The following is a 20,433-nucleotide window of genomic DNA, read 5'->3' on the forward strand; positions in this document are numbered from 1 at the left end:
AAAGGCAAGCCAACATGGCACTATAGATAGAAGCACCACACCATCCCTCTAGAGCAAAGACCCGAAAAACAGTAAAACAGACACAAAAGTGAATTCTGGAACCCTAAGTGTCAAATGAAGTGATAAAGGACTCAACCAGGCACTGAATGGAATAAGAAACTGACAGAGATCAGAGAACAAGGAAAGCTATGGAGTGGAGGTCACCTACCAGCTAATGTGGCACAGACTTGCCATCTTGTACCCCTCAGCAATCAAGAGCAGCGGATCAGGGAGTACGGGAAGGCAACTTCACAGAGCTCCCAGAAGGAGACAGAGCAACTGGTAACCATGAATACATGTTTTCACACACCCCTCCCTTCTTCCCTCTGCATGGTCTCTGCCGTCACTCGGCCTGAGAGAGGCCAGCTCCTCGTCACTTGAATTCACGCTGCCCCCACCAGCTGGCTCCTTCCCCAGTCCTAGCCACCATACCAGTGAGCTCCCTAAGGGTCATTTTTTTTTTTCTTGGTTTCTTCTCTCTCTCTGTCTTCCTTCCTTTCCTTCCTCTCAACCACCTGGCTGCATGTGCCCTTTCTGCTGCTTTTTTACTGGCTGTACCACACCTCTCAGCTGGGAAGCCACAGGAACACAGCTTCCCCAGTCCAAGCTGTCACACCAGTGGGCTCTCTTGGGCATTTTTTATTTCTTTTTTTTTTTTCTCAGTTTCTTGTCTCTCTCTACCTTCCTTTATTTCGTTTCTCCCAACCACCTAGCCAATGAGCCATCTCTGCCCTTCTTGATGGGCTGTGTCACTCCGTCCAACTAGAAAGCCACCAGCACACACCTTCCCTGAGTCTGTGCCACAGAACTGGCAGGCACCCTCAGCACCTTTTTTTTTCTGGCTTCTGTTTCTCTCTCTTCTTTATCTCCTCTCCCACAATCACTTAGCTCCACACATCACATCCTACCTCTTCCTTTCTGCCTATATGCACTGTGTACTGACCACCACACCCCCAAGCAGCACAGGCACAGACTACTGGATGGACACTGCCTTGCACTGCCCCCTAGCCCTGCCCTGTCAACCCCGGTATGTGTTGCAACTGACCCATCCCCACCCCTCCCCCTCCGCTGGACCTGCCCTGCTGCACTATAGCTGAGCAACCAGCCCTGCCCACCTGGACAGGTGGTGAGAAGTATCATGCCCACAGATGAGCAAACAACAAAGAACTCCCAGTCTGTCTTCCCAGACTTAACCAAATAAAACAAAAAAGCAGGACAAAACAAACAAATCTACAATAAATGAAGAAAATAATTCCTGAATGTCCTGAAGACAGCAAACAATATGAAAACATAATTAAAAAAAAAAAATAACAGGAAGCCTCCAGAAAGCATCTGAAATAAAACACCAGATGACCTCCTGGTAGAAGAAAAGTCACTAAAACTATGTGATAGGGAATTCAAAACTCTAATATTCAGGGTTCTCCAAAAGAGGAAGGAAAACTCAGAAAAAAAATAAGGAAAAATAGATAAAATCACGGAAAATACAGACAAAATCATGAAAAGACAGGCAAAACAATGGAAGAATTCAGGAAAATAATACAGAAGCAAAACATCAAAATAAACAAACTAGAAATCAACAAAAACAACAATTAGAAATCCAAAAGAAAAACAAAAAGATTTCAGAAGTGAACAGTGCCATAGAAAGTTTTAGGAACAAATTTGAAACAATGGAAGACAGGATCAGGGAAATTGAAGACAAATTCTTGGTTACTATTTTGTTTGAGGAAGAATCAGAGAAAAGAATGAAGAAACTCTGAGAACGATGTGGGCTACAATCAAAAGCAAAAAATTTTGTGTGTGATCGGAGTTCCAGAACAGGGGGAGGAAACAGAAAACACAGAGAGGATCATTCAGGAATTGCTGACAGAAAACTTCCCTAATATCATGAAAGATGAAAAACTGGCCATCCAAGCTCAAAAAACACCATATAGGAGAGACCCCCAAAAGAAAATCACCAAGACATATCATAATCACACTCGCTAAAACCAAAGACAAAGAAAGACTCCTGAGAGCAGCTCGAGAAAAAGGACAAGTCATATACAGAGGGGAAACAATAAGACTAAACTCTGATTACTTGGCAGAAACCACGAAGGCAAGAAGGCAATGGATGGCATATGTAAAACCTTGAAAGAAAAAAAATTGCTAACCAAGAAAAATATATCCTGCAAAACTCTTGCTCAAATATGATGGTGAAATTAGGGCATATCTAGATAAACAGAAATTAAGGGAATATGTAAAAACCAAACTTACAAGAATTATTAAAGGGAGTCCTTTGGTTAAAGAACCAACAATATCAGCCAACAGCCTGAATCTAGGACTCAAGACCACATCAGCCAGATACCAACCCAGGTAATGAACTCTCAAGGATAAAACAAAGCTAAAAGATTTACAGTAGGAAGCCAGAGAGGTCAATCTGTAAATGACGACAATGTCATAACAATAAAAGAGGGAATAAACGGTGTAGGTATAGAGCTTTCAAGTGGAAAGGAAGTCAAGGTGATATCAAGCAATAAAAGACTGATTCAAACTTGGGAAGATAGGGGCAAATTTTCAAGGTAACCACAAAGAAAGTTAACAAACCTAGTCATCAAAATAAGGAAGAAAAAGTCTCAGTAAACACAAAAACAAAAGAAATGAAAAAAAAAACCCACAAGGAAAAGGAATTCTGCACAGGAGAGTAAGAAAGAAAATGTCAGCACCACACATACAAAAAAATTTTTTTTTAGGCACTGCAAAATGACTGCAATAAACTCACACCTATCGGTACTCACACTGAACATAAATGGCTTAAATGCACCCGTAAAGCAACAGCAAGTGGCAGAATGGATTAAAAAACAGAACCCATCATTATGCTGTCTACAAGAGACACAGCTTAGAAACAAAGACATACATATATTAACAATCAAAGGGTGCAAAAAATACATCAAGCAAACAGCAACCAAAAAAGAGCAACAGTTGCGATACTAATCTGAGATAAAATAGACTTTAAGACAAATTCCACCATAAAAGACAAAGAAGGACATTATATAATGATTAAAGGGACAATCCACTGTGAAGACATAATCATAATAAATATCTACACACCCAATGACAGGGCTCCAAAATACAAAAAACAAACTCTAACAACACAGAAAAGAGAAATTGACAGTTCCACAATAATAGTAGGAAACTTCAAAGTACCACTCTTGGGGAAGGACAGAACATCTAGAAAGAAACTCAACAAAAATACAGAAGATCTAAAGGCCACAATCAACCGACTTGACCTCATAGACACATATAGAACACTCCACCCAACAGCAGCAAAGCACACATTCTTTTCCAATGCACATGGAACATTTTCCAGAACAGACCATATCTTAGGCCACAAAACTTTTACAGAGTGAACTTTACTACAAGAAATTAAAAATCATCAACCAATATGTCAGGGGATCTCAGGAAGGAATGCAGACTGTGACAAATGACTCTAACTGGATTATAAATGTCTGGCATAGCTTCAATGAAAGAAATGGATTAAAATGGAGCTGACCTATGTGACTTTGGTAAATAGTGTTTTGACTGGATACTGTAAAGGTAAGACAAGAAAAACTGTACATAAACTCTGTACTATGTTGGTAAATGTTTGTCACAGGGGCACAAATCACCAATTCTGAAACTATTTTACATGTATACTGGGGTTGAACAAATAAGGAAATAAATTTTAGAAAATAGGAGTCAAGTTTCTCCTTGTCAGAGTAGGAAGTTTCTAATAAGCAAGAAGGGAAGGCTAGAATGAACACTGGGGTGCTAGATTAGACACTGAGAGATCAATTTGAACTCATGTTTATTTTAACATATATTATTTTAATATAGTCAATATACATACACATGTAGATATAAACAGAACCAAAAGGTAGGCAATTTGAATCCACCAGCAACTCCTTGGAAATCCTATGGGTCAGTTCTACTCTGTCCTATTGGGTCTCAATGAGTCAGAATCGATTCGATGGCAACGGGTTTTAAACAGAATTATAAATATTGTGTATTTGTGAATTAGTACACACACATGTATTTTTACTTCCGTCTGCTGAGAGGATCTAGAAACAATGATACTCCATGGGCAACGAGCACACTCAGTGCCCAGATCTTGGTTTCCAAATAGCATCCTCCAGTGAAAGGAACCAGGGCTCCTAGAAGAAATGGCTGATTGCAGCAGGTAAAACACAGGATAAGCATAGAGCATTTCCTAGTGCCAGAAAGTAAAAAGAGTGCTAAAAAGGGGTGTGGGATGGAAGAGTCAAAAAGAAAAAGGAACCAACCTGAAAAATCTCGTGATAGCCAACACTGGAACAATTTGAGCAACAAAATAAATAATAGTAATGGATTATAACCCAAAGTATAAAAGAAATATCCATGAGTCCATACTGATAAAGATAAATGATTGAATAAATTAATAAATAAAGAACAAAAGAAAGAAAAGACAAATCTTATTTACAAAATTATCACAAATAATATATGAGATGCTCTTCCCTCCAGGGAGTCAATCTTAATTCCCCTTTCTCTGAGTGCAAGCTAGAATCAGTAATTCACTTCCAAAGAATAGATAATGAAAGGGAAAAGTAGTAACTTTATAAATGAGAAACTTAGCAGACATGGCTTCAACCAAGTGATCAAGGTTAACATCGTCAGTCAGAAGTCATGCTGATATCATGGACCCCCTGATATTATGCCATAAGAATGGCATCTCATTTCTGTGGTATTCTCAAAAAATTAACCCCAGTCTAATCATGAGAAAACGTCAGACTACCCAAAATTGGGGAAGATTGTACAATTTATCTGACCAGTATTCTCCAAAATTTTCAAGATCATGAAAAACAAGGAAAGACTGAGAAACCTTCTTGGACTGGAGGAGACTAAAGAGACAGGGATAAACACAATGTGGGATCCCGGATTAAATCCTCGAATAGAAAAAGGACGTTAGTAAAAAAACTGATGAAACCCAAAGTCTGCAGTTTAGTCAATTCTATCATACCAATGTTTTGACCTTTCTTAGTTTTGACAAATGTACTGTGGTTATGTTAACATTAGAGGAAGTATGTGGAAACTATCCATACTTCCTTTGCAACTTTTCTGTAAATCTAAAATTATTTCAAAATAAAAAGATTATTTTAAAAGCGAGAAAAAATAATGAAACCATGCAAGTACTAGAAGAAAACATGGAGGAATTCCTCTTTGAAACTGATGTAGGGAAAAGGGTTTAAACTATGACCCGAAATACAGAGGCATTAAAAGAACTCAGATTGATAAATTTGACTACATAATCTTTTTAAGTTATATGAAAAAAAAGCACCATAAATAAAAATAAACTGAGAAACTAGGAGAAAATATTTTAAACATATATCACAGGCAAAAGGTTAATATATCTAATGATAAAGAGCTCTTAAAAATTAAGGGACAGGTACACAAATTTTCATAGCAGCATTATTCGCAATAGCCAAAATGTGAAAATGACCCAAATTGTCAACGGATGAAAGGTTAACAAAATGTGGTATATCCATATGATGGAATATTACTCAGCAGTAAAAAAGAATGAAATACTTAAACATGCTACGAAATGGATCAGCCTTGAAAATTTTATGCTAAGTGAAAGAATCCAAACACAAAGTGCCACATGTGGTTTGACCCATTTAAATGACGTGTCCAGATGGTAAATCTATAGAGACAGAAGGTAGATTAGTAGTTACATATGGCTAGGAGGGGAGGATTGTGGAGTGATGGCCATGGGTGCAGCGTTCTTTTGGTGATGATAGGAATGTCCTAAAATTATATTACAGTAATGGTTTCACAACTTTGTGAATAAAAAACCATTGAATTGTACACTTTAAGAGGTGAACTTCATGGTAAGTTATATTTAAATAAACCTGTTTAAAATATATTAAAATTTACCTGAGGAATCAAAGTATGCTTCCCAGAGGTAGTGATGTTGGCACCAAACTAAATAACTTTTTATCAACCATACATATTAGAATAATCCAGAAGACTGTTGCAGATTTGCTTGTCTTCCATCCTGGAATTTAGCACCACATAGATGCACATGTTGGTTTCCTAGGCCATTAAGAGCCAAAAGTTCCCAGGAATTCAATGAAATCTTTTATGTTTTTTGAAGAGCTAGAGACTTCATTAAGGAGGAAAACAACTTTAGTGTTAATAATCCAGAAATAAACTTCTCTTGGGCATGTTCTTGTAAACACTTCTGAGTATTTCATGTGAAGGGCCTTCTAATTGTCTCTGTGGGACCTAATACCGAAAGGCTTTGAAATAGTTTCCCATTGCAACTCTGAAATCTTTTGATATTGTATTCCCTAGGACCCGTGACTCCATCTCCTTCTCTGGCATTTTTTAAAAAATAGACTTCGGGAGTGTTCCTCTTGACATTTAGTAAAGGGGCTGCCTCTTTTGAGTTACTTTTGGAATTGAATTCAGCCCCGTACTAAATGAAAAGAAACACCCTAATGTGTGAGCTATGTTGATACGTGACACTGCTCAGCCCAAGGAACGATGGATGGAATGATACATTGGGACATTCTCCAGGCCAACAGAAGAAAGAATTTCCTGTGACACCTCAGATACCCCTCTGCTATGACCTTACCCCTTTGCACCTCATCTTACAAGGACTTGTACCCAAGTGACACACCTAATCCCTCCTCTCCTTAGCCAACTGTGAGTACCTGCAGGCAGCTTCCTGGGATGTTGAGTGCCTAGGACCAATTCTTTGTACATAGGAGGTGCCTGTTCAATATTTGTCCAAGGTCCAAATTTCCACTGTCCTTCAACTGAGTTCTCAATACTGTTTTATTGGCACATAAACCCACCACAAATCATCCTTAAAAGCAACCATCTTCATTCTTTTTCACATGGCACCAATATTGTTTTATTATTTTACCAGGTGGTAAAAAATTACACTCTAAACTGCTTAACTCAGAGGAGCTTTCAGGTTTTAAAACATTATGTTTGCTCATCTCCAGTAATGTGTCATAAAAGCTATCTTCTGGCCTTATAGACCATATACTTCTCCTAGGGGAGAAGGAAGTGGCACAGTTGGCCCTCCAGTTCACCATGCTGGACTTTTCTTTGGGCTACAATCCAATCAAGGGTCAACTAATGTAAATAAAGGATGGTAATAAGTCCTTCTAAGTTGATAAATAATTTACTGTATGATTATTCCATTTAGGTTCCATGAAAAGCTTTAGCTTGAGCTGTTTATTCATTTAAAAAAATTCAAATATTATTCCTTATGATTTTTTATTTCATCTCACATATTTTGGACATGTTATCAGGAGAGACCAGCCCCTGGAGAAGGACATCATACTTGGTGAAAAAGAGAAAGACCCTCCGTCATGCAAGAGTTTGTCATAGAGGAAAAGGAAAATGAGGAGAAAACAGCACCCCTAGGCTAAAGTATACATGTGTGAGGGTATTTCTTTAAGGTTGATTGTAAATTATCTAAAGCTGGGGTTGGCAAACTACGGCCCACGGGCTGAACCTCATCCACTATGTGTTTTTCTAAAATGAAGTTTTATTGACATACAGCCATGCCCATTCATTACGTATTGTCTATGGCTGCATTATTATTATAAATGCTTGCAATAAAAGGCTGAGATGTTTAAACTTAATTTAGGAGAAATAGAGAACTCCTAAACATGTTTCAGTGGACATACTTGAGCATAGCCAAGTTTTTGGAAAGTTATCTTAGCAATTATGCCTAGGATGGATTGGTACCTGCTTCCAAAGTATCTCCTGCTGCTTTTCTGCCATCGCTTCAAACTCATCACTTGCAAAACTTAACTCTTCATTTCTCCTCAAACTTTAAGACTTAGAATCTGCTTAAACAAATTTCTCTAAACGTATTGACTAATGGATCAATGTTACCTTGGAAGAATATCTCCAGTGACATGCTCAGGGCCCTTTTCTGCTTAATATTTTTATCAAATGAGTTAGATAAAAATTCAGAAGGCAAATTTTTCCATTTTTTCATGACATAAGGAAGCAAAGAGTGATAGGCAAAGTTCTGGATACCAGAATTAGAATTCATAAATATCCCAATGGACTGGAGTTAAAAATTATGAACTGGACTCTCTTCTAGGTACATTGCATGCGCTATTCTCCTAAGTCTAGCTCACAATGTTCCCAGAAGACATATGTTATAAGGCTGATTGCCCCAATGGGGAAATTGAGATTCAAAAAGGTAGAAATGGCTTGCCCACTGGAACTCTGTGCCATACTGAACAAGATGAAATATTGCTTGGCAAATGGTAAAGCCCTGCCATTGAGGATAAACGAAAATCAGTTGTATAGTTACAAGAAGTGGACTGATGGGTTTGACAATATTTTGTGTGGAAAAATCAGGGTTAGAGGCTTTGCTTTCCTGCTAAACATAATCTTACATGGGAAGTTGTGGCTATTAAAAACACCTGACTGTTCTAGGATGACTCAGTTGAAGATGAATGCCACAAACCATAGTTTCTTCCTACTGTATATTTGTCATTCCATGCTTGCAGAAGGGTGTCTAATTCAAAGGAGCATTCTTCAAGAGAAACACTAAAAAAAACAGTGTTTTCAGGGGTAGATATGGGTTTGCAATTTAGAGATCTTGTAACCATATCACCTGGGCAAGATGGAAGGACAACGGCATGCTTAAAACCGTTTTGTGCCCAGTGGTACATATAGTGACTATGAACTTTTTAAGCCTCTGGGGTTTATTGGGAAACTTCTTTCCTATTGACAGTGCATGCTGTCACAAGCCAGGGGCCTTTATGGCTGTTTAAAATTGAAGAAATGGGCGTGTGCCACAAGTAACTGTTTTTACAGGGTATTGTATGAGATATCTGAATTTTTGGTAGGAAAAATAGAAATTTTGAAATTTTTTATTTTTTACACATATGTATCAATAGACCCAGGTGAGGACTCTGGGGTATAGTTAGTGGCACTTCATATGTACCACTAACTACTTAGGGTAGGCTTGTGGGAGGGGGCAAGAAAAAAAAACCCATACTAAAAACAAAAATTCAGACATACCCAATGATTCAGCATGCTTCCGTTAGTGAAAACACATCATATCAACAAAGAATTCAAAGCAGAAAACAATTGGGTCACCAAAGGGTTAACCTGGAGACAAATACTCTGTAAGGTCAATGTTATTAACCAGTTTCTGCGGCAATCTCAAATTCCAAACAGGAATTGAGGGGTTTCCTGGTATACAAGCACGTCCTGAACAAACCAGGATAGTTGATCACCCTACACTATGCCTTACCCACAGTTATCTTCTATCTATTGAGCAAACTGTAATGTCTTCTTGCCTTAGGGTCTTAGTACTTGTTCCCTATGCCTGGAGCTCTCGTCTGTATTTTCACACAGTTGGTTCCTTTATGTCATTTTTGTTCCAGATCAAATGTCATCTTCCTTGAAAAGGCCTTGCCTAACCATACATCTATAGCAATAAATTTGTTCCACTACTCTCTTTCTTATCACCGTTTTATTTTCCTCCTTACACTTCTTACTATCTAAAATTGTTTTTTATATTCGTTACTTGTTTATTGTCTGTCAATTCCCAATAAAATGTAAGTTAAATAAGAAGGAAAACCTTGTCTCTTATGTTCATTATTCTACCCCCAGCACCTAGAACAGAGCTAGACACATAGTATGAGCTCAATAAATATTTGTTGAATGAATAACTGAATGAATTAATGATTCTGCCTGACTAGTGAAACCTAGATTGAATCCTCCCATTTCCGCACCAAAAAATATAACATTCAGGTGCTCCGAGGAAAGTATCCATGAGATAAGTAAAATCCAGATACCTGGTAAACTTTAAGATGAGGCTGCACGGGTCAGTATGCTATGGGAATGGGTCTAGTAGACTCTGACTCAGGGAAGGGAAAGCTACTGTCAATCAGGCCTGATGAGATTGCTATGTAAACACTGTTTACACCCAGCAGAGCTGAGTCTGGGCCATTTGCCTGCTCCGTGATGTGCTCTTGAAATAAAAAAACATCTATTTTCATCTTAAGTCTCTGGGGACTTTCTAGCTTTGGTCAAACTGTTATAAGAGACTTTTTGTAAATCTTAAAAGATTCAGAGAAAAGATATCTATGGCCTCACCACCAACTTCCCTTTTAGAAATATTGGCCAAAGAGTTTCTTTCTATTATGAACTCCCAGATGATATGGTTATTTTCTCCCAAAATTCCAGTTTCTTCCATCATAATTAAGCCTATACCATTATTTCCCCTCAATGCTTCTTTAACCTTCTGAGAAATGGAATTGTCAGCAAGGCAAATGTCAGATTTATCAGATACCCTGCTTTCAGCAGAATGAGACTTCCCGCAGATGCCTGGACAGCTGAAGTCTTCCATTCCTACTGTAGCTTGCCTCTATGTCAGTTCTGTAATCTTCATTAGGGAAGCATCAACCGTGTCCTCCATAAAATATTTCTTTCATGACACTGCAATTTCTCCCAATTTGTATGCTCCTGCAGATGCTCACCATCTTATTCTCCTTTGTATTTTGTGGCTTTCCATGCCGGTTTAATATATTTTTAACATACAGAGGTGGGAAGGTTCCTAAAATAGAACCACAGAGAAAATTCTTGAGGAATGAGTGTTCCACATAGGGGTAACCTCACCACGAACCCTCTATGGACAGTGATAGGAGGAATGACACAAAAAATTCTAATGTAAACCGACTGACTCTCTGGCTGAAAGTCCTCCTTGTCTCTTGTCTTTCTATAGAGCACTCCACTATCCGTCAACACTTTTTGTGTACAAAGAAAGTGAAGAGTAAAAATTTCCAGAAAAAAAAAGTTATTCAGAGGTCAAATGGTCAAAAGCAACTAGCATAATTAAATGCAATATAAAAATACCTGAATGGAACTACCCATTTAGTCAAAATGATATCAAGAGCTTTTCTTTCAGTAAACATCTTTCAAGAGTTTCCTTGTGTAAGGTAGAGTGGCTGAAAAAACAGAGATGACTCGAGTACGGTCACTAAAGTCAAGGGGCTCACAGACCCCAAACTGTACACCTTACTTCCATTATACATGGTCTAAATTCCCTCAGGTTAAAAAAGTAAAACTAAAAAAAATAAAACATCATGTAGTCTCTGTTGAGCTCGCAATCATATTTGAAAGAAAACCGGATTGAGCCACATAGCTTACCATTCACAGGGCCCAGCAGGCACAAAATTTAAGCAAAGTTAGGCAATCACAGTGTAGTGTACATCTTGGTCTTCAAAACTCCTCATTTTAAAATCTTGATAGCATTAACTGGACACTTAACTTGCTAGTAGAAGAGAGCGTAAATGAAGAACTGCCCAAACGGAAGAAAGTTTCTCTTTAAGACCAGCCGTGGTCCACCCCCGCCCCCAACTACCATATTCACTTTACAGAATCATTGCTGTAAGGAACATTCATTGAAATTCTCATTAATGGAATTAGGAGGAAAGTGAACATTATTTTAATGAGCTAAATATAACAGATGTCTCCTCCTCCTTCTCCTTTGTATTCTCTCTCCTTATTTGTATTAAGTGGCTTAATTGCAAAGCAGGGACATTCCCTAAGTCCCAGAAGCAGAAACTTTTCCTTAAGACTGAGGTTTTGAATTCTTAAACCACCACAAGATTTTCCAAAGTTTCAAAGTTCCTTCTTGCTTTGAATTGAGGCTTCTTTTAACACTACTTAAATACTTGAGGTCTGTAAGTAGACTATACATTCTTGGCAAGCACCAATCTTTAAAAATATATATATATACATATATTTTAACGTATTCAAAAAGGACATATCCTCTGTTTTCAGTGGCTGGAAGCAAAGTAACAGAATTTTGGACACTACAAGAAGAAATATCATTTTAATATTTGTACAGGCAAGGAAACACTGCATGTCATGAACTGGCATCTATATTATTATTATGTATGCTAGAAAATGAATTTTCTTTTATTGTTTTTGGACACCAATATTTCATGGTAGCTTATTACAAGCCACCTCTATGTAAATAAAAGAAAAATATATTTAAACAAGTAGAAGTAAATGTGTGTGAGTCACCAGCACAGTTACCTCAAGATTTTCCAGCCTTATAACCACAACTGATAGGAAGATTTATCGCCACAGCTGCTTGTGTTAAACTTCTTTCCTTGCAGTTGAAAGAATCAAATTTCTTCTTGGAGATTAGTCATTTGTGGGGGTGTTGCCAACTGCAAAATGCTTCTGTTATGAATGAGGTGCACTTCTCTGTTGCTGTCCTCCAGCCCTAAGTCAGTGAGTAATTTTCGTCTCTTCATGTATCTTTCCCGCCTACAACCAGGAACAAATTTTAATGACTTACACAGTCAAACTTTCTTTTAGTTGTTACTCAAACCTAAAACTTCAAATTGTATTGTTTCTGGTAATGTAATAACCTCACAAGGAAAGGTAGGATGAAATGACATTTTGGCACATGTTCACAAGGATGAATCTGAGCTGAAGAGTAGGTTCTACACGGAGCGTGAAAGCGGGAAGGAAACTAATGTTTCTTCGGTGGCTATATATGTGCTAGATGCTATATAGAAATTATCTCATCTGATACTTGGAGCAATGCTACAAGAGGTTAGGTGATATTCCCATTTCACATACCAAGAAACTGACTTTCTCAATATCGTGCAGTGTCTGAACCAGAACTTGGGCTTAGATCCAGCTGGCTCCCTTACTTTCTTTCTGTATTTCAACACTCTGCCTTTTGGGTATGAAGAGAGCTTTGATGCTATGTCTAAATAAGAAAATCCTAAAGTCAAAAGAGACCTCAATGGGTCATTGTTTCACCTCCTACCTAAACCATGCAAGACTGACAGGGCTCAGTCTTTTCCTTTTTTTTTTTTTTTAACATTTCTGGAAACATGCATTCCCAAATTTGCCTTATCCTTCTTCACAATTTCAGGTAATCATTTCTTCATGCAATTTTTTTTTTAATCTGATAAGATTTTCCCATCACCCTTTAAGCTCTTGTTTGGAATGATGTGGCGATGGTAGGATCTGCACATGGTAAGCTTCTGCCACTTGAGGATAGATGTCAGAACAATTAAACAAAGAGTGAGATTTCAGTAAATCCACCAGTAGGTTGGTATATTTCATGTCAATGTGGCTGATAGTGTTTTTCCATTGAATTGACTGATTGCCTTAGCTCCATTTACGCTTTCTGATTTATCAGTCTTAAGTGGTTCCATATAAGGTACAAGAAAAAAAAAAAGTTGGAGAGCAAAGAAATATTTCAAGAATTCACATAGCCACAACTGAATCCTTGAGTGTAACCTTAGAAAATACATATGTATTTTTTTTAATTGGTGATCCAACTAAATAAAACTGGCAAACCCATATTTTGGCAGGGAGCTATATAGCATATTTCTCTCTTTACTGATCAGTTATCTAGGTATGCCCTCTAACGATAGTAATAATTGTTTAACCCCATGTTAATGTTTGTCTTATTTGACCAGAAAGCAGATGTCTTACCAGATATAAGTAACTATATTTGGACTCTAAAAGTCCAAACAACTTGATCAGCCTTCCTGGTTTATAAAATTCTACAAAACAGAAAATTAAAGTCAGGCTATATTCCCATCATTGGACACTTGTGCCTCAGAGCCTAACCCAATAAGATAATCGATACACAGTAATTAATCAGAGCTCCAGAACATGAATTCTAAGAGGCTACTGAGATGCTTTCCCTCTTATTTCTCATGTAGATGACATTATGTATTGTCTATTTTCCCAGAACCTGAGACAACTAAATGGGCAGCCTAAAGAATGATAATGCCTCTGAGGTCACCGAATTCATCCTTGTTGGATTTTCCCAACAGCCTCAAATCCAGGTTGCCTTCTTCTTGGGGCTACTGTTCTTCTACCTAGTCACAATGTTTGGAAACAGCCTTATTATTTTTGTAGTCAGATGGGATTCTCCTCATACTCCCATGTATTTTTTTCTCAGTAACTTGTCATTCCTTGATATCCGTTACTCCACCAGCTGGGAGCCGTATGTCTTGACTCAATACTTCAGAGACTTCCCCACCATCTCCTATACCAACTGTTATGCCCAGATGACCACATCCCTCTTTCTGGAGATGATCGAGTGTCTCCTTGCTTTCATGGCTTATGACGGGTTTGTTGCAATCTCCAACCCCCTGTGCTACACCGTCATTATGAATAATCAGGTCTGCATACAGTTGGCCATGGTTACCTGGGCCAGTGCCTTCCTTTTGACAATAATACCAGTCATTGCATTTCCTGCTCATTTTTGTGGACATAATATCATCAACTATTCTACCTGAGAGGTTCAGGCCCTGTTGAAACTTGACTGCTCAGACACCCCAGTCAGACTTATTCTGGGTCTGTTCATCAGCATATTCACACTGCCTGTGCCCTTCACCTTCATCCTCATCTCCCACGCTCGCATTGTGGTTGCCGTGCTAAGGATCGGCTCTGCAGAGGCCAGGCTCAAAGCTTTTTCTACCAGTGGATCCCATCTGACTGTGGTCACCATATTTTATGGGACAGCCATGTACTTGTACATGAAACCTCAGTCAAAGGAATCCCAGGAAGAGGACAAACTCTTCTTGATATTTTATGGAGCAGTTACTCCCTCATTTACACCCTGAGAAATAAGGATGTAAAAGGTGCACTTAGAAAATTGGCCAAATGAAATGACAAGTCCCTCTCTTTAAACTTCTCTAGTGTGCAGGAAAAAAGAATGAAAACTTGACCCATCATTGTAATTTAAGTCATTTAAAACAAATAACAACAACAAAAATTTTAGTGAGCATGGTGAATAAAATTCATATACAAGACAGTGGGTACACAACTATAGTATAAAATTTGCTCCTCATATCACATTTTATAAGTATCTGCCCTAATTTGAACCTAATGGCCCCTCAATTCCCACATTTAGGTGATAACATTTCATGACAAGAAGTATCATTTGCTTGGAAAGCACTTTATCCTTTTAAAAATGTTTTTAAAGAAATTATTCTAATTTATACTTACAATTTCTTATTTAAAAAAAAGAAAAAGTATTTTGCATATTATACATATTAATAAATCTTTTTCTCAAACCAAGATTGTTTCTACAAATATTAAATTTCTGCCATATCACTTTCTTATAAGAAGTCTAAACCAAAATTGCTATTCCTTTGCCTTCTCCTATTTCTCTGCCTTCTCTTCCAGGATGCGCTTTAGCAGCCTCTGGCCATTTCTGCTCCCACTTCTCTACACATTTATGAGCTTTAGCATATCCGCTCTCCCCGAGAGTCTTCACGGCCAAGATTGTGATTCATTTTCTCCTTCACAATTTAATAACATGCCATATGCACTTTCTATTATTGGCAGCCATCATTTATTGTGCACTTCGTATCTTGGTAGCTTGTTGATTATTTTTCTCATCTTGACTTTGACCAACCGACTCTAGGACCCTTCTGCCTTAGCACATGCAAAAGGGAAATATATCTTGCTCCTCAAACTTTCTTTCCTCCCACGCCCTCCTCTTGTGTAGATGGATTTCTGGTCCCAATATTTTCTATCCCTAGGCTTTAACCTCATCTCAGACACCTTCTTCACTTTCTTACTGATGCTTTCTGGTTTCTAAAATACAAAACAAAGCGCAAAAAATCTACAGAATGATCTCTTCCCATAAGTCTTTTACCACTACCATGGGCAAATGGAGTGTGAAGCTTATTCCCCGATTGTTCCAATTTTCTGCCCAAAGCTAAGAGGCAAACTCAACTGGAAACTGACGATTCTCCATTGATCCAGTCTGGCCCTTTTCGCTTACTTATTTTCTTCTGACTCAGTTTTCCTTGGTATTAAGACGGCCAAGTTCCACACTGCACTTTGTTGCTGGTACCATGTATGTCATCAGAAGCTGCTTAAATTGTGGACACTGGAGTCAGAAAGCTTGGGTTCAAATTCAAGCTCCACCATTTATTAGCTATAGGATCTTAGGCAAATTACAAAACTGCTCTGCACATTGATTTCCCCATCCATAAAATAAAGATAATGATAGTAACCTCCTTATAGTGTAGGATCCCTGGTGGTACAGTGGTTAAGTACTCAGCTGCTAACCGAAAGATGGGTTCGAGCCAGCAGTTCCACAGGAGAAAGATGTGGCAGCCTGCTTCTGTAAAGATTCACAGCATTAGAAACCCTATGGGGCAGTTCTACTCTGCCATATAGGGTCCTTATGAGTAGGAATCAACTTGATGGCAACGAATTTGGTTTCCTTGTAGTGTTGTTGGAAGGATTAAATTGACAATCCATGTAAAGTGCTTAGAAGAGGTCCTGGCACACAGTAAGCATTCAATAAATGTTAGCCATTATTGCTGATTTTCTAATAGATACCAAATATTCCTTTTCTTTGTTTTCTAAAGTCTACTTCCTTTACGCATCTTCCCCTCCACAGTATACAATGAGGAACCTCACCAGTGCATTGTCTAATTTTAGAAACACAATAGTATCATATTTCTTTATGGCTTTGCTCTTAATCTGATTGACTCCTATTCCAGTTTCTGACCTACGTTTCATATATTTTAAGTAGAGACAGTCCCAAACTTAGGAATGAGTTATGTCCAAAATTTAACTCCTAAGTCATCAGCTTGGAACTCAGAGCACGTTTTCCCCACAGAGATAGAGTGGCTACATTCCAAGGGCAGCTCACCAACACCTCTTTAGGTCATCATTCTAACACTAATAATACTAGATGTCCTTGTACAATTTTTTAAAATATGTTTAATAGAAAACGGATTTTGAGTCCCCATTTAGGATTCTAAAATCACAGGAATTAATTGAAGAGATTATTACTAAAAAAAAAAAACCTACCATGAGAGTCTCTGCAACCACTTCCATGCCCTCATGGGTGTATGATGAAATCTCATAACAAAGTATAACGATGGGAGCAGGGGAATTTGTCTAGAGACTATAAAAATAAAAACTTTCCTCTGTGTAGGTCACTCGTAACTCAGAGGAAGGTTGATACTCTTTCATTTCTTTTTATGTTGTTGCTAGTGTTGGGTCACTAGCTAACGCTGTGACTGGGAACATTCCTTCTACAAACATTTACTAAATGGCTACTGTGTTTAGGGATGCAAATCCAAGTAAGCCATTTTCTGCCTTTAAGAGGCTCACATTGGAGTTGGGGAGCAAATAAGCACAGTGGACTACTATAGATGTGTGATCCACATTTGTACAACATATAAAAAAAATCCACATTTGTACAACATATAGTGACAGTTAAAACTGGCCCACTAGGAAATATTTAAGAGAAGACACAATGCTTTTAGTAGAGTCTTAAGAAAAGAGTTTTTAAGAGAGGAGTAGTTTACCAGTTGGATATGGGAGGACAATTTTAGTGGAAGCAATGTGAACAAGTAAAAAAAAAAAAAATGTGAACAAGTACGGAGGTATAAAACCCAGCCTGGTGTACTTCCAGATACTACCAACAATTCAACATAACTGCAGCAGAAGGTGTGGGAAGTGTTTTTGGCAAAAGAGAAAACAGTAGGCCAGATAATAGAAGAACTAGTATGCTATATTAAGGAACTTATACTTTATTCTATTTATTCTATAGGTGCAAAAAAATTGAGCCTGTAAAGCCAAATCCAACCCTTGGCTTGTACGGCCCACGAGCTAAGAATGGTTTTAACTTTTTAAAGAGGTGTTAAAAAAAAAAAGAATATTTGACAGAGACTGCATATGGTCTGCAAAGCCTAAAGTATTTACTATATGGCCCTTTACAGAAAAAGTTTACTGATCCTTGCTATAGGGTAACTATTGAAGGTTGTTGAGCAGGGCAGTAAAATATTCAGAATTATGTTTAGAAAGATCACTTCGGCAAAAATAAAGAGAATTGATTGAAGAGGTAGAAGATTAGACAAAGGGCTGATTAGGAGGCTGTTACAATAGTTTAAGACCTAATGGGGACCTGAAAGAACATTGTAACAATAGGAATTTGAAGGAGATCTGGGTCACAGTGTAACCCTTTCTCTTCCACTTTTATATGCCATTTCATTGATGTTCAACATGTTTTTCCTCAGAGGAAGGGTACTTACAACATTTATACTAAAGGGGCTAAGTGATAGGGTGATCTCACCCTCAGCATCATTCACTTCTTTCCTAACACTCACTGAGCACAGAGACATAGGAAAGGACAGGGTCCAAGTCACAGGTTGTTGTTGTTGTTAGGTGCCATCCAGTCGGTTCTGACTCATATCGACACTATGTACAACAGAAGGAAACATTGCCAGGCCCTGCCTCATCTTCACAAACTTTGTTAATCCATCTTGTTGGGGATCTTCCTCTTTTTCACTGACCGTCTACCAAGCACGATGTCCTCCAGCAACTGGTCCCTCCTGGTAACATGTCCAAACTACGTGAGACAAAGTCTTGCCATCCTTGCTTCTAAGGCGTATTCTGGTTGTACTGCTTCCAAGACAGATTTGTTCATTCTTCTGGCAGACCATGGTAGGTATATTCAATATTCTTTGCCAACACCATAATTCAAAGGCATCAATTCTTCTACGGTCTTCATTACTCATTGTCCAGCTTTCTCATGCATATAAGGCGATTGAAAATACCATGGTTTGAGTGAGGTGCACCTTAGTCTTCAAGGTGACATCTTTGCTTTTTAATACTTTAAAGCGGTCTTTTGCAGTGGATTTGCCAAATGCAATACGTCATTTGATTTCTTGACTGCTGCTTCCATGGGCGTTGATTGTGGATCCAAGTAAAATGAAATCTTTGGCAACTTCAATATTTTCTCCATTTATGATTTTGCTTATTGGTCCAGTTGTGAGGATTTTGTTTTCTTTTTGTGGAGATGTAATCCATACCAAAGGTGGTAGTCTTTGTAAGTCCTTCAAGTCCTCTTCACTCTCACCAAGCGAGATTGTGTCACCTGCATATCGAAGGTTGTTAATGCATCTTCCATCAATCCTGATGCCGTGTTCTTCTTCATATAGTCCAGTTTCTTGGATTATTTGCTCAGCATACAGATTGGGTAGGTATGATGAAAAGATATAGCCCTGATGCACACCTTTCCTGATTTTAAACCATACAGTATCCCCACGTTCTGTTTCAAAAATGCCTTTTGTTCTATGTACAGATTCCGCATGAGCACAATTAAGTGTTCTGGATTCTCACTTTTTGCAATGTTATCCATAATTTGTTATTATCCACACAGTCAAATGACTTTGCATAGTCAATAAAACACTACTAAACATCTTTCTGATATTCTCTGATTTTGGCCAAGATGCATCTGATATCAGTAATGATATCCCTTATTCCGCGTCCTCTTCTGAGTCCAGCTTGAATTTCTGGCAGTTTCCTGTTGAGGTACTGCGGCAACCATTTTTTAATTATCTTCAGCAAAATTTTACTTGCATGTGATATTAACGATATCTCCCCCATTCTGCTGAATCACCTTTCTTTGGAATGGGCACAAATACAGATCACTTCCAGTCTGTTGGTTGGATAGCTGTCTTTCAAATTTCTTGGGCACTTCAAGCCGTGCATCCCTTTGTTGAAACATCTCAATTAGTATTCCCTCAATCCCTGTTTTTCACCAATGCCTTCAGTGCAGCTTGAACTTCTTCCTTCAATGCTGTCAGTTCTTGATCATATGCTACCTCCTGAAATGGTTGAACATTGGCCAATCCTTTTTGGTACAGTGACTCTGTGTATTCCTTCCATCTTCTTTTGATCATTTTTTTTGCCTGTATAATCCTTCAATATTGCAACTTGAGGCTTGATGTTTTCTTCAGTTCTTTAAGCTTGAGAAATGCTGAGCATGTTCTTCCCTTTTGTTTTTCTAACTCCAGGTCTTTGCACATTTCATTATAATACTTTATTTTTTCTTCTCGAGCTGCCCTTTGAAATCTTCTCTTCAGCTCTTTTACTTGATCATTTCTTCCATTTGCTTTAGCTACTCTGCTCAAGAGCAAGTTTCCGAGTCTCTTCTGACATTCATTTTGGTCTTTTTTTCTTTCCTGTCTTTTTAATGACCCTTTGCTTTCTTCACGTATGATGTCCTTGATGTCATCTCACAACTTGTCTGGTGTTTAGTCATTGGTGTTCAATGCATCAAATCTGTTCTTGATATGATCTCTAAATTCAGATGGGATATACTCAAGGTGTGCTCTGGCTCTCATGGACTTGTTTTAATTTTCTGCAGCTTCCCTTTGAACTTGCATATAAGCAATTGATGGTCTGTTCTGCAGTCGGTCCCTGACCTTGTTTTTTTTTTAATTTTTCAAAGTATATTACGTGAAAGTTAACAGAGCAAATTAGTTTCCCATTTGATAGTTTGTACATAAAGTGTTCCATGACATTGGTTTCAGTCCCCACAACGTGTCAGCA

The 20,433-nt window shown here is 38.1% G+C and overlaps 1 pseudogene; it reads left to right on the top strand.

Annotated features, from left to right (window-relative positions):
* Nucleotides 1-13,823: 13,823 nt before the first annotated feature.
* Nucleotides 13,824-14,687, top strand: LOC100669896 (olfactory receptor 13H1-like; annotated as a pseudogene).
* Nucleotides 14,688-20,433: the final 5,746 nt, after the last annotated feature.

Source organism: Loxodonta africana, chromosome X (assembly GCF_030014295.1).
Source record: "Loxodonta africana isolate mLoxAfr1 chromosome X, mLoxAfr1.hap2, whole genome shotgun sequence".
Classification (NCBI taxonomy): domain Eukaryota; kingdom Metazoa; phylum Chordata; class Mammalia; order Proboscidea; family Elephantidae; genus Loxodonta; species Loxodonta africana.